This window comes from Canis aureus, chromosome 38 (genome assembly GCF_053574225.1).
Source record: "Canis aureus isolate CA01 chromosome 38, VMU_Caureus_v.1.0, whole genome shotgun sequence".
Lineage (NCBI taxonomy): Eukaryota > Metazoa > Chordata > Mammalia > Carnivora > Canidae > Canis > Canis aureus.
In genome coordinates this window covers 19,906,338-19,922,148 of record NC_135648.1, presented here as the reverse complement: position 1 = coordinate 19,922,148, position 15,811 = coordinate 19,906,338, and the positions used below count along the sequence as shown (strand labels likewise).

Here is a 15,811-nt window from a genome sequence, read left to right as displayed (position 1 = left end):
AATGACTTTTACTTATTTTTCTTGCCTAATTACCTTGGCTAGACTTCTAATACTATGTTCAATAAAAGTAGTGGGAAAAAGTTGTCTTGCTCCTGATTTTAGAGGAAAAGCTTTCAGATTTTTACTGTTGAGTATGATGTTAGCTGTGGGATTGTCATATATAGCCTTTATTATGTTGATGCATGTTCCCTCTATACCCACTTTGTTGAGTGTTTTCATCATAAGTGGGTGTTTAATTTTGTCAAATACTTTGGTCATATGATCATCTCAGTTTCAAATTTTTAAAAGTCCAGTCAAAATAATTTTAACTTTATCTCATGCCATTTTCCAACCTCATCTAGTCCCTTACTTATCTCCAAAATGAGCCAAGGTTGGTATTAATAGATTTGGCAGAGATGAAGTATACAGCATACTTCTAGGCTCCATTCTGCCTCTCATGGATTCTGTTTTCTTCCAAGTATCCCTGCTTTTTTAGCTTACACTGGCTGTTTATCAACACCCTCTGGATTACAGAAATACAAATCCTGCTTTCTTCATGTGACTACGGATAAATTCTTCCTATAACCCACAAGGGAATTCCCTGACATGGGGAGCCTACTTTATTTTGGCCTTTCAGATTTATTAACTCTCATTCTGTTAGGGTTTATGATCCAGGGAAAGTTGTCCTGCATGGAGCACAAAAAGGGTAACTTCAACATAGCGACATTCTCTGATGCCCATTGTCCCATCGAAAGAGCAGAAAGGTAAATTGCTACCATTATCACATTCTTTTTTTGCCATTTAGTTATCTCTTTCTATTGCTGGGCACTGAAGGCACTGAATTCTTTTACTAATCAATCAAATACTGATCTCTCCATCTTCCAGACACCCTGAACATTTTGCCAGAGATTTTTCTGCAACTGCCATTGCTTAGACTGAGAAAAGAAAGATTCACTCCAATTGAGTGAATGGGGAAAGATAAGCCACAGCTTTCCCCCACTAGATTTTTTGTTTACATTTTCCACAATCCCCCCACCCCCCCGGCCCTCTGTCCTTCTAATATTCCACTTATGTAAAACTTCAGATGTCAGGAGTGTCTTAGATTGGTTTTCTTTCAAAAAGACTCTGAGACAGGAATTTAAGTGCAATTTAGTTGGAAAGTAACCCTGGAGCATAAAAATGAGGAAAGGAAGAACAAAATGATGGAAAAAGAGAAAAGCTAATAATATTAGAGGGTCATTGAGAAGTTTATCATTGTGGACAACTAGAGCTCAACCCCAATGGAGGTGGCAGGAATGGAAAATCCGTTGAAGATTCTAATTCTATTTCTATACTGGTTGAAGATGTCTCTGAGGATGATAATTCCTCAATAGCTCAGGGTTAGTCTTGCTCAGAGACCATCAAGCTGTGTAGTGACAAGGAAAGTAATCAAGCAGGAAGGGGAAAGGGAAAGTCAGCATGCTGTGAACTCTTCACCACAGTAGACACTGAACTCAAATAAGCAGAGACAAGATGGATAAATCATCCTTGGTGTGCTATCAGGCTCAGGAGTGTGAATTCCAGGTCACTTATGTATAAGCCCTAATGTGAGTCTGGACAAAAGTAGTTATAGCTTTCTTTAGAATGTGCACTTACCTTTTTGTCTGCTTGAGGGCTTATTTACCAACTTGAGAGCAAAAGGAATTTCACTCCACATTCTATTACATAGTTTGACATCATTATGTATCCCAGAAGTCAATGAAGCAGAAAGGGATTCCATTAAAAGCAGGTAATAGCTGTTGGCTAGAAAGCACTTTAACAGTCCAGAGAGTGGTGACAAAAAAATATATATATACAATTTTTGACCTCTTTATTTTAGATTTAGGTTGAAACAGGGATGAAAATAATAAAAGCATATTTTGCTAATATGAAAGAATCAGCAGTCTTTCACGTGTGTCTTTTCATAAGCGTAGACAACAAGTTTTAAAACTTCTGTTATAACTGTATGCTATTTATATAGTAATATGTATCCTTAAATCTTCTATTAATATTGCTTTCAACTATATAGCTTCTTTCTTTTGTTATATCTGAATAAGATAGAAATTAGTGAAGATACAATTAAACATTTTCTAAAAAGGTAAAGCACAGAAGAAGAAATAGTGCTGTAAATTTTGGTATACCATAATTATGTAAGTCTCTTTACCCTTTTCCTTTGAAGGAGTTATTTTTAAAATGTGTCTGGATGTGTGACGAGGATTGCCTTTTTGCGTATATGCTTAGTTTGGAAATTGCTTTTTCCCTTCACCAGCTGACTTCAACTATATTTATATTAACCAGAAAGAAGGCCTGGAACACAGCCCATGTATCAACATTGAAATATTGCCTCTAAAAACACAGTTCTAGTAGGAGGGACAAGCTTGATAAATGAATGACAGTTATATACGTGAGTTGAAATTGCATAATTGCAAACAGGAAGCATAGAAGAAATACTTAAACATTTTCCCCAGAAGCTCAAGATTTGGGAAGCTCGGGACAACTGTGAAACAATACTAATTAACAAAACAATTGGTCCCACGTTGTTTTGGGGAATGATTGTTGAAAGTGATTGGGAATATGCCATCAGTGGGTTCCAAAGAGAATGTCCCTAAATAACAGTAAATTAACAAACTTTACATTTGAGGAAAAAGGAAAGGATTATTAGTCTGGCTCACATATTAATTTTTTCATCAAACATGTATAGATACCAAAGATTGTCATGTTCATGAGAAATGTAGGGTGAGTGAATTTTAATTAAAATATAAAGTAATGCCATCAAAATGAATATAAAAGTATACATATGGCTATTTAATGTGATAACTGCATTTTATATTTATACAAATACATGTGAAAAATACTAATTTTTCTTCAGCGAGAAAAAAAATTTATAATTTACAAACACATTTTCACATACATCTTCATAATTATACACCACAAATGTCACAAAAATCTGGAAATTGGAAGAAATTGTAGCACATATATATTTTCTAAATTCTGTAGCATTATTAACATCATAACAAAAATGAAATTAAGTGTTAAAATATGGAAAATGGAACATCATATTAATATTATCATGATTAAAAGTAATGAAAACAAAAACAGGATATATCAAAACAGTGATTTTGACAATGTAGTCATTGAGTAATATATGACCTTTAGAAATTCATAAACTGGTTATAAGTAAACAAAAATTTGGAAAGTAATGTACTAAGCTTCCAACTTAAAAAAAAAAAAAAGGAAACAAAACACTATTAACTAATAAACTGATTTAACTAAGAGCCAAACAATACAGGAATAAAACTATTTTTAAAAAACTAAAAGCTGGTTCTTGAAGACAAAAACGAAGCAAAATTTGGGAAATAGGATCAAGGTAAAAGGCACAATGCACAAATAAAAAGCTTCAGAAATGTCTAAAAAGCATCTAATTGTAAATACAAAAAAGATCATATTTATTTTAAAATACATTATAAATAACTTTAAACCAATAGAACTGAAAATCTATATGAAATTGGCAATTGTATAGGAAAAATGTATAAAAGTATGTCATTGAAAGAAATACAAAGCCCTCTTCATAAAAAACAAGTCTATAATGTAAGTTATCTCTTCCTCAAAATAGACCAGCAAACTCAATCAGATGGAAATGAATGTGATACATGTACCTAGATCAAAATAGTGTTTACCATAAGCTGTGCTAAAATTCGTGTTTACAGCAAGAAATTAGATTTATGAAGTGAAGTTTGTCATTGGTTTGTTAGCCTCATCCCTTCATACTACCTCATGTTTGTTCAAAATCATAATAAAAACTTGTCCTTAGGTTTGTAAGGTAGGAAAATTTTCCTTAACCCTCATATGGCTCATGGCTCTGTCTGAAATTAAACTGATAAAGATTAACAACAGCAACAACAAAAAGTATACAAATTATTTAATGTAAGTTAATGTGACAGGGGAGCCTTTATAAAAAAAAATGGAAACCTGAACAAACAGAGTTGAATACATTACTGTTATGCTAAATTTGAGAAAAGGAAGTAGTCATGGAAGAATAGGATAGGTCAGGGAACATGGGGTCAGGGCAGTAACCTGGGGAAGACTTAGCAAGTCCTCTTTGTTAGGAAACAGGGATGCTCCTTTTCTCTGGGTATAGAGAAGTCATGTATCACATGAAGGTTTCAGGGGAGAAAGATAAGGGGATGGTCAAAGAGATCTTCCTGCTTCTGTTATTTTGTCAGATTCATTCTGATTAAAATATTCAATATGCCAAAGTACCGTGGTTTGGGGTAACATGTCCTAAACCTCACCAGGCTGCTATATAAAAATGTATTGTAGTGATGTTGTGATGCAACTGTAGATACATGGAGACCAGTAGGATGGCCTCAATGCAGTTTGTTACAGAATTTTATATCTATTTGCCCCTTCCTGCAATCATTTTTTAAAATTTTTTATTTAAATTCCAGTTAGTTAATATACAGTGGGTTTTTCTATGCCAATACCATACATTTTGATTACTACAGCTTTGTGATACAACTTGAAGTCCAGAACTGTGATGGCTTTAGCTTTGCTTTTCTTTTTCAAGATTGCATTGCCTAATTGAGATCTTCTGTAGTTGCATTCACATTTTAGGATTATTTGTTCTAGTTCTGTGGAAAATGATGTTGGTATTTTGATAGGGACTGCATTAAACGTGTAGATTGCTTTGGGTAGTATAGACATCTTAATAATATTTGTTCTTCCAATCCATGAGTATGGAATGTCTTTCCATTTTTTGTGTGTGTCATCCTCAATTTCTTTAATCAGTGTTTTATAGCTTTCAAAGTATAAGCCTTTCACATCTTGGGTTAGGTTTATTCCTAAGTATCGTATCGTTTGGGTGCAATTATAAATGGAATTAATTCTTTAAATTCTCGTTCTGCTGCTTTATTGATGGTGTATAGAAATGCAATAGATTTCTGTATGTTGATTTTTGTATCCTGGACTTTACTGAATTTGTGTATCAGTTCTGGCAGTTTTTTTCGTGAAGTCTTTTGGGTTTGCTATATAGTGTATGATGTCATCTGCAAATAATGAAAGTTTTACTTCTTCCTTGCCAATTTGGATCTCTTTTTTTTTTTTTTTTTAAGATTTTGTTTATTTATTCATGAGAGACACAGAGAGAGAGAGGCAGAGACATAGGCAGAGGGAGAAGCAGGCTCCATGCAGGGAGCCTGATGTGCGACTCGATCCGGGACTCCAGGATCATGCTCTGAGCCAAAGGCAGACACTAAAACCGCTGAGCCACCCAGGCATCCCTAGGATGTCTTTCACTTCTTTTTGTTGTCTGATTCCTGAAGCTGGGACTTCCAGTACCATATTGAATAACAGTGGTGAGAGTGGACATTCCTGTCTTGTTCCTGACTGCAGAGGAAAAGCTCTCAGCTTTTCCCCATTGAGGATGATATTAGCAGTGGGTTTTTAATCTATGGCCTTCATATATTGTGTTGAAGTATCTTCTCTCTAATATGACTTTATTGAGGATTTTTATCATGAATGGATGTTGTGTTATGTCAAATGCTTTCTCTGCCATCGATTGAAATGATCATATGGTTCTTTTCTTTTTTTAATGGAGTTTATCATGTTGATTGATTTGCTAAGAGCTTTATGATATAACTTGAAGTCCAGATTTCAGGAATAAATAATACTTGATCATGGTGAATTATTTTTTTTAATGCATATTGGATTTGGTTTGCTAATACTTCATTGAAAATGTTGCCATCCGTGTTCATCAGGGATATTGGCCTCTAGTTCTTTTTTTTAGTGGAGACTTCCTGCAAATCTTTGAGAAAATATTATTTCCTTTCTGACCGCTGTTTTTAACGCTGCAAACTTCACTCCACACACATGAAATCAGACAATCGCTACAGCCTAGATACATCTCAAGAAACTATGTCCTTCCAACATACTCATCACTTTTTGTATGTATGTATTTAAGAGATTCTGATATCTTTCTTCTTATTAGAGTGTAGATTCTACAACACTAAGGATCATTTTCTCTTTACTAATAAAATAGGCATATTACAAATTCTTCTTGTTGAGTAAAGTCAATATCAAATTCTGCAATATTCATATTTCAAGGTATTTTCAAATTCTTCTTGCTATTTCTACCCTTGCTGCCCTTTAATTATGTAATACTTAATGACTAAGCTCTGTATCAGTTTTGTGTTTTTTTCTCCTCCATTTTCAGACAGTTATACTACATATTGGAAAGAAAACAAACAAAAAAAATGATCCAAATTTGAAATACAGTTCTACTTGGTGATTTCAACAATATAAAATGAATGTGATGGGTGAAGAATAGTTAACCACAAGATAAAGTGAATGAACAACTGCTATTTTTCTGCCAGACTGAAGCAATATAGTGATTTATTTATTTCTATTGCATCTTTCATCATAGTCCAGATTATTGACATTTTAAGAAATAGTGTAATTAGAAATTGAATTTCTAAGGAGATAATAGCTTAGAATGAAATTGATCTTTTCCTCTCAAACAAAGATTCTTCCCTTGATCAAACTCTAGTCAGGCTCCCCTGAGCATTTTTTCCAAGAGGCCTCATCTTTAGGCATGTCTTTAAGAGCCCAATTTTAGTAAGAATCCTACTAAGCCAGTTTAGCCAGAATACCCCACTCACACTCTCTGATTACCCTGGATTTCTGACCAAATTTCTCATTCCCAACCATCCTCCTGGTGATGTGATCACTCTGGCATTCAGTAAGAATCCTGTTAAATGAATTTAGCTAGAATCCCCTGCCTTAGCCCTGATGTCTAGTCTTCATAATTCTACATCCATTGATCTGGTCACTCCATGCCATAATCTTGCTCCTTGGCTATAAATTCCTACTCTTCCTTACTGAGGATGGAAATCAGAGTTGAGCCCAATCTTCTCCCCTACTCAACACTGTAATGTAGTAGATCCCTTATCTGGAGCAATGGCCTCCCTGAATGAAGTCAGACATTGTTTTAACAAATATCATGAGTAAAAAAAAAAAAACAAAAACAAAAACCAAATATCATGAGTAATATTTTCTTTAACATCAAAGTTAGAAAAATACTGGTGGACCTCCAGATGCCTCATTATAGGCCAGATATATTTGTATTCCAGGCCTAATTTCATGTCAAGCATATTCAGAACTGGCTGTGAAATTGGCAGAGGCTGAGCTTACAAATTATGGACTCAGCATCTGTAGTAGTGAAGGGACCAGAGAGGGAAGAGCAGTGATTAGTACTGTGGCATTTATCGATACATATTTTCATGCTTTTCTATAATTTTAAAAATGTTTGAGTTGAAGAGTTGTCTGAACTAATTTATAAATCACTTTCAGTGCTTCAGTAAAATTCTGATTGGTAAATAAAATTAAATTAATATCCTAACCTTGTCTTCTCTTCATGATAAACTGTGTGTACATTTTCAAAAGAGTTAAAATGTCTTTGAAATTGTTCCAATGCTTCTCATTTTATGGAGTTTAATATACATTTAGAGCCATATGTCTCTTCTCATTTGAAAGTCAGATAGAATGTGTTGAATTAAAAAAGGTTTTGGCATTTAGATGATTATCTGCACATAAATTAATGTGTTAATTGCACATTCCTGAATCACATATGAAGGGATCTGCATGAGAGTCAATGTTAATGTTGGAGACTGGACATTATTATTGAGTTAGAATTTCACCTGAGTATATTTGTGAGAATTGCTTGTGGATAGGCAGATGTGAACCATAAAAATAGTTCAAATTTTCATAACAAAGTACAAATAGACTGTTAAAGGAGAATAAAGAGCTCAGAGACAAATGCAAGCACACCTGGAAAATCTATCTTACAAATATGTTATATTCCTAAAATGAAATTAATCATTATAAATATTATATGTCAACCAAGCTGACTCTCAAGTGTAAACATTAGTCTCAAGTTTGGCTCTCCCACCTTTTCAAAGGCACAAAAGTAAGTCGGTATAATATATAAATAATATCATTTATGTTCAAGCTAATGCTCACTACTTTTAATTCATTTGCCTGTCCCCTAAGAGCTCCATCTTACTTTGTAAAGACTCACTAACAAAAGATATTTTGTTTCATGAAATTTTTATCTGTATTTGAATGGGAAGGCCTTCAATGCTATGTAATCTGCCATCGGGCAGGAGCAGAAGCCTAGCTCTATTTCTTTAGTTCCCATCTCTTTTTGTACCCCATTCTGCTATTTGAGGAGAAACTAGAGGAAATCCAGGGATGAGATTTACTAGCTTATTTTCAAGGATTAAATTAACAACAGGATAGTGTTGGCTTCTTTTAATGTTAATATACAAATAAGAATAGTGAGTATAAGTAGTGAACATGGTCACAGTATAAATAGCATGTTTTTCAGGTTTACAAATAATTTAAATGTCATCAAAATATTTTTTTTATCATAATTGAAAGAATTACAACTTGCTAAAAACAAGTAGGTATCTGGGCTACAAAATGCTTTTCTTTTCAAAAGTCCACTAGAGAAGGTAATATACCTGAAAAATTTCCATTGTTTTTCAAGCAATAGATTAGAAATACCCAAAATTTGGACAGCCTGGGTGGCTCAGTGGTTTAGCGCTGCCTTCAGCCCAGGGCCTGATCCTGGAGACCCAGGATCCAGTCTCACATCAGGCTCCCTGCATGGAGCCTGCTTCTCCCTCTGCCTGTCTCTCTCTCTCTCTCTGTCTCATGAATAAATAAATAAAATCTTAAAAAAAAAACCACAAAATTTTATCAAAATCCTGCTTTCATTCTTTATGCATATAGTAAACTAAGCAGTAGAATCTATTGGGGGTTTATTGCTATTGTTTTTAAAAAGAAATGATTCACCTATATTATGTGGTTAAATTATTGTCTCTATTTCTGATTCTAATATGTTCCTGGTATCATTGTTGATCATTCAATAAGAGGTTGAATTTTTGATATATTAGCTCTGTATTGTTGACATAATAATTATTTTCCCAGAGAAATATTTTCATATTTACTTATATAAATTACCTATATTTCTATATTTATTTATTTACTTATTTAAAAACCACTTATCTTTAAAACGTAAAAATACTTCTTAAGTTCAGATGTACATTGAAATCTTCAAGCATCATACCCAAATGTTGTGTTTTTTTTTTAATGTAAATTAAGTTTCCCCCTTTGAATACAATTTTGTGGATTCTTTTTAATTGATATGTTCCTTAAAAACCTGCTTTAAAACTATTGACTTTTTAGTAGTTCATTTTTTTTCATCCATTTACTTTTTAGGACCTTATGTCCTCCTCGTATCTGATAAATCAAAGATTAACTGGCACCTCTCCCCACTAACTTCAGTAACACTAAGTAGTATTTAAAACTTATTAACATATATGTGCCATCTGTTCCCAATTTAAATATCACACATTGAAATTTCTAAATTTGAATATCATAAAATATTCTTTTTATTTTTTTAATTTTTCTAGAATTTTTTCACATTCTTACAATTGCCTAAAGAAAATACAATGATTTTATTCTCCAGATCTGAGCTGCAATTTAAAGTGAAATTACATTACGAATATGGGACAATGTGATTACAGTGATACAGTAAAAAGAGCAGAGATGGAGTCAGAATGTGAATTTGAATCTTGGCTCTCTCACTTATAGTTTTGTGATAGTATTTACATAAATGTGTGTATATATATGTGTGTGTGTGTGTATTTATATACACATACAATATTCAAGGACACAAATTCTTTAAATATAAGGTTATTTCTGCCACTCACAGTATTTATAAAGGAGAAAATGAATACTTAACTGGCAAAGTTGCTGTGAGGATTAATACTAATAAATAATAATTAACAACTCAATGACAGATAATAGCTGTTATTTCAATTTTATAGAAGACAAAACTGAAGCAAGACAGGGAACTACCTGATGTGACTTTGTAAGTGACAAATGATATTTCTTTTTTTAAAAAATATTTTATTTATTTATTCACGAGAGACACAGAGAGAGACAGAGACAGAGACACAAGCAGAGGGAGAAACAGGCTCCATGCAGGAAGCCCAATGTGGGACTCTATCCTGGGACTCCAGGATCACGCCCTGGGCTGAAGGCATGTGTTCAATTGCTGAGTCACCTGGGCTTCCTGACAAATGATATTTCAATCCAGAAAGTCTGGACCCTGGGTCTCTAATGTTTCATTGTTGAAGGAGATAAAATATGCCTATGTATTGCATACTTTTCATTGTTTGGTAGTTAATATTATTTATGTTAATCTTCATGAAGAATAAAAAAATATTGAATTTCACAATTATGAAAATGTAGAGTATCTAATTACAAGAAATTTGCATTTTCATTTCTAAAAGTGACTTAATGTGTATTAGAGTTTGGGTTAGCTTTTCTGCCATCATCTAATTCTTATGTTTCCAACTGAATAGCAGAAAAAGAAATGTATTTTGGATTTAAGATTCTAAAAGGAAGAAGTTTAGCAAATGCAAACCCAAATGTCATTTTAGGCAAAAATTCTGTCGCAGAATTCCTCTTCATTTTGTCTTCATTTTTGCTAAACATTTTGATGGCATTTAAGTTTCCTGAAAAACTAGAACAAATGCAAAATTTACTTTATAACAACAAAGGAACTCCATTTTTGTCATATGTTTGTGTACCAGTATCTGTATGCTTATGATATTAAATAGTTATGTCTTTTTTTAAAAAAGATTTTTTTTTATTTATTCATAGAGACAGAGAGAGAGAGGCAGAGACACAGGCAGAGGGAGAAGCAGGCATCATACAGAAAGCCTGACCTGGGACTTGATCCCGGGTCTCCAGGATCACACCCTGGGCTGCAGGCAGTGCTAAACCGCTGCGCCACCAGGGCTGCCCTAAATAGTTATGTCTTAAAACCATATTAATCCCCCATATTTTGTTGTTTGATTAAATTAATTCATCGATTCTAAAAGAAGTATATATACTAGAAGACCATTGGCTTACATATTAATCATTTAAGATACATATTAAAAATGTAAATTCTCCTTCTTCACCTCCAGAGAAATTCATGATTTGTGGCATTAATTATACTACTCTTCTTTGATATAACCTTATGCAAAACATGTAGTCAACAATCTCATTACATGAAAAGTTTAGATTCCATATCTCAAAACTTGTTTTTTTTTCATAATTTCCATTTGTTTCAATAACACCATTGTTGCGTCTACCAACATATGAACTCCTCAGTTCTTGATGTACTCTCACATAATGACATCTTCTGCACTATTTATCCACAATTGCATGATTTCAGTTTCTCCATAATATTAATTTCTAGTGTCTCTCCTTTCAACCAGTATAATTTATCTTTCCAGGTCATCCTTCTCTTCCTCTTATTTTAAAGATGAGTACAATGAGACCTTCAGTCCATGATTCAATCATCTTTAAACTTATTTCCTCTACCTCCACTTTTCTTTCATGTTTCTTTTCTTTTTTTCTTTTCTTTTTTAATTTATTTTTTATTTTTATTCTTTTTTAATTTGAGAATGAGAGAGAGAATGCACAAGCAGGAAGGGGCAGAGGAAGAAGGACAGAAAGAATCTTAAGCAGGCTCCACGCTCATCATGGAATCTGATTCAGGGCTTGATCTCATGACTATGAAATCATGACCTGAGCCTAGATCAAGAGTAAGATACTTAACCAACTGAGCAACCCAGGCACCTCATCTCTTCCTTCACTTTGAATCCATCCTTTTTTATTTGCCTATTTTATCTCTGGTGGCACATCAGTAGAATCCAGAGCTATTGACCCTCTCTACAGTTGCTAATTTACTATCATCAATATTCTTATCCCAGGTATTTACCTCTAAATCAAACTTTCTGCACCTCACATTTATCAAAATAATATTTTAAAGATCACTTTAAGGATCACTATAAAGATCATTTATCACAGTTGATCACTCTTCACTCTTTCCTTCTTAAAATATTTTCTTCATTAGATTCCATTTTGATTTTCATTAGATTTCCATTCCATTCGATTTTGATTTTCCTCTCACTTTACTGACCATTTTTTCTGTTATTTTTATTGATTTCACCTCACCTCTCTGTGGTTAGAGCTCAGTTCTGATTCCTCTGACTATATTCTTACCATATGTGTTACTATTCATTCATTCATTCATTCACTTTAAGTACCACCTCAAACATTTACTTCCACTCCATACTTCTCTGAGCTCCGTCAATATAGGCAAATGTCCACAGGATGTCTCTACGCAGATTTAAAAAGGACACCTGGATGGCTCAGCGGTCAAGCATCTGCCTTTCACTCAGGGCATGATCCCAGAGTCCCTGGATTGAGTCCTACATCGGGCTGCCTGCATGGAGCCCACTTCTCCTCTGGGGGTGTCTCTGCCTCTCTCTCTGTGTCTCTCATGAACAAATAGATAAAATCTTTAAAAAAATAAAAATAAAAAATAAAAGGGACACCTAAAACATGAAGCCTCCAGGGACATCTGGGTGGCTCAGTGATTGAGCATCTGTCTTTGGCTCAGGGCGTGATCCCAGCATCTGGGATCGAGTCCCACATCGGGGTCCCTACGAGGAGCCTGTTTCTCCCTCTGCCTATGTCTCTGCCTCTCTCTCTGTGTCTGTCTCTCATGAATAAATAAATAAATAAATCTTTAAAAAATAAAATATGAAGTATTCAAAAGAAAACTCCTGATTTTCCTCTAAAGCATGGTTTTCATAAAGGTTTTCCCAACTCAGAAATGACAACTCCATTCCTTCAGTTATTAAGGCTAAAACTTATTCTTTTTTAATATTCATTTTCTTTTATACAATACAGTATCTCTGTCTCTTTAAATCTGTGTATGTGTTTGTGTGTGTGATATTGACCATTCTTCATCATTTCTACCGCTAACATTTTAGAGAAATTAACCAGTAACTCTCCTCAGATTACTATAATAGACTGATAACATATGTCTATTTTATTTTTGGCTTTTATTCTCTAAGTTCAAAAAACAACCAGAGTTATCCTTACCAGTAAATAAAGATCATATTAATTCTCTTTTCAGAACTATTTCATTGCTTTCCATTTCAGTAAAAGTAAAATATAGTCCATACTGGGCCATATTTCTGCCCCTGCTATTTCACTGATATGTTTTATGACCTACCTCCTCCCTTTGCTTTCTCCAAACAAAGATTTTGGAACTTTGCAAAGTGCTGTTGAGCCAGACTTTCTGCACTAGTTCATTTCTCTGGAATGCTCTTAACCTAAAATATGCATGACCTGCTTCCCTATTTCCTTCAGGTTCTCTGCTTTCCCTCACTGTTTTACATGTATCATTGCCTCTGGGTTCCAAGGTTCTGCCTTCTTTGCTTCCTAGTTCTGATGTGCTCTGCTATTGTCTTCCTGATGTTTGTGTGCTTCCTGGGTCTATTGTGTGACAAGAGAAAGCATGTAGATTCCATAGCATATGCAGCATCTCTGCTGCACCAGAATGGTGGCCAGCAACATTCAGCAGCAAGCAACTTTCCCCTGAATTTGCTAAGGTGATATTGTAATAAAATATCTTTGGTAAAACACATCTCAATGAACAGTGTTCCCTGGCACCCTAGAGGACAGATTTCCAGGAGGTTCCACTGGTGTGGCACCAGAGTGATGTATTTGCCGTCCTACCCTGCCCTATTCAGCACAGACTGGATCTGAGTCCTGAGTGAGGTCGGAGAAGCTTCTTCCTTTTGTGCTCCATCTCAGACATAGAGGTCAAGTGCTGCTCCCAACATCTACAATCCCTATATTCTTTAGTTAGCTTTACTTTCAAGCTGTTAATCCCGCATTACTTTAACCCTCTTTTATAATTAGTAATTCTTAAGGTTGACTTTTTGCTTCTCAAATTACTTTATGGTTTCTGTCTCCTAATCAGATTTTTCTTGACCACATTATGTAAAATATCAGTCTCGATTCATATGGTTATTTAAAATCAGATTTCTCTTACTTTATTTTGTCTTTAAGACAGTTACAACCATCTGAGATTCTAGTTATCTATATATTGTCTACCTCCTCTCCCACATAGTAGAAAGGCCATGAGGCATAGGTGCTTTGTTATTTTTATTGCTGTATTCCTTGAACCTAGAACAGTACCTGATATTTACTAGGTATTCAAAGTATATTTGGATAATAAAGGAATATTATTCAAAGATAGTGCTTGGAAAAGTATGTAAATCAGTCACATAACCCCATTTTGGTGGACATTAATGATTATGACACATGCAAAAATATTATATTTAAAAATCTATATAGTGATAAAATATATTTTATAGAGTATTAACATTTTTCTTAGTGTGTAACAAAATGGTTTTTTTAAAGTCAGAAAATTTTTCTCATTTTTATAATGGAAAACTTGATAGAAACAAATTTAACCTATTGCATATTTTAAGATGTCAACTTTTATTTTTCAAATTATGCATTTATTAAACGTTTACTATTTCTAAGATTTGTGCTGAGTTTCATTACTGGAAAGGGTTAAGAGAGAAAAAGATGTTTTAGTGGTCATTATAATTTTACATCTGATTGTTAATATAAAATTAATCTTAATTTTAATTTTTAATTAATTTTCTTCTGTGAAGATGAGCAAATGTCATTATGAGCTCCCAACTCTTAGTGGTTGGTACTGGTATAAATGTTTCCTGATTTTCAACACCAATTTAGCCACATCCATCATGGGTGAGGAAGATATCTCTCTCACCCTCCACATCAGACTTCTTTTCACACAATTACATAAAAGAAATCGCTTAAACAGTTTCATATAGACAAAGTGCAGCCTTCTACGAAAATAAATTTAAAAAGAAGTCAAAACATTTGTCTTATATTCTACAACATATTCTTTTTAAAAGACATATTTATTATTTATTTGGTTATTTTATTTGTAATGTCAAAATAACTGCGTTTTGCATTCCCTAGATTACTAAAAGTTTTAGGTTCTTTTTTTTCTGTTCGACACTATGTAGAAGCAAATTGAGAAGTCAGTCACTTTTGAGGATTAATCGTACGTGTTTATGCACAGCATTGATGAGCTGTATCATCTCACAAGAATATATAAATGTATATTTATTTCTGACACTTCTGGTTCATGGAGTTTAAATCTCAAGTTTAAAAGCAAATTAACTTTCAAAGCTTCAAAGGCAGAATGACATTCATTCTCACTCTACTGAAGCTACATCAGTAGTAATTGAAGAAGAAAATGGTAATGCAGATGTCAAGGCCCCCTGAGCAATAAGGATTCAGCAGGCTACTTAGTGGAAAAAGACTATTGGGTCATAACTTTAATAACTTACACATATCTAGTTTTAATTAGTCCTTGGCAGATTAAATGACCTCTATAAAGCAGTTAAGGAATATTTCTATGCTGTCAGACCATTGAATACTGCCCATGAGCGACACACCACTGCCTCTTTTCCTGGAAAAACACACCTTATTTCAGGATGTACAAGAAAAGGCCCAATTAATCTCTGGCCTTGGTATTTACAGGTTTTAGCCAACTTGCTCAAGTTCAGTTACCTCTAAGCAAATTGTCTGTATATTCATTACCTCAATTTATATTTGTTTCTAAATAGCCTTTTCAAAGCATGTCACTTTGCTAATCTTCTCTTTATTATTTCTATAACTATAAAAATAAAGTTGTTATTTCTATCTTTTACCAAATCTGATATCCTCATCTTCATTATATAAACCTTCAAGGTTGGGATCCCTGGGTGGTGCAGCAGTTTGGCGCCTGCCTTTGGCCCAGGGCAAGATCCTGAAAACCCGGGATCGAGTCCCACGTCGGGCTCCCGGTGCATGG

General features: G+C 33.9%; 1 long non-coding RNA gene across 3 annotated transcripts in view; it reads right to left on the bottom strand.

The window, feature by feature from the left end:
- The window catches only part of LOC144307188 (uncharacterized), a 130,524-nt gene extending 128,885 nt beyond the window's left edge, over positions 1–1,639 (bottom strand). For all 3 annotated transcript variants that reach the window (XR_013374125.1, XR_013374124.1, XR_013374126.1), the window contains exon 1: positions 1,615–1,639. This is a non-coding gene — a long non-coding RNA (uncharacterized LOC144307188). The remainder of the gene's footprint in view (positions 1–1,614) is intronic.
- Between the last annotated feature and the right edge of the window lie 14,172 nt (positions 1,640–15,811).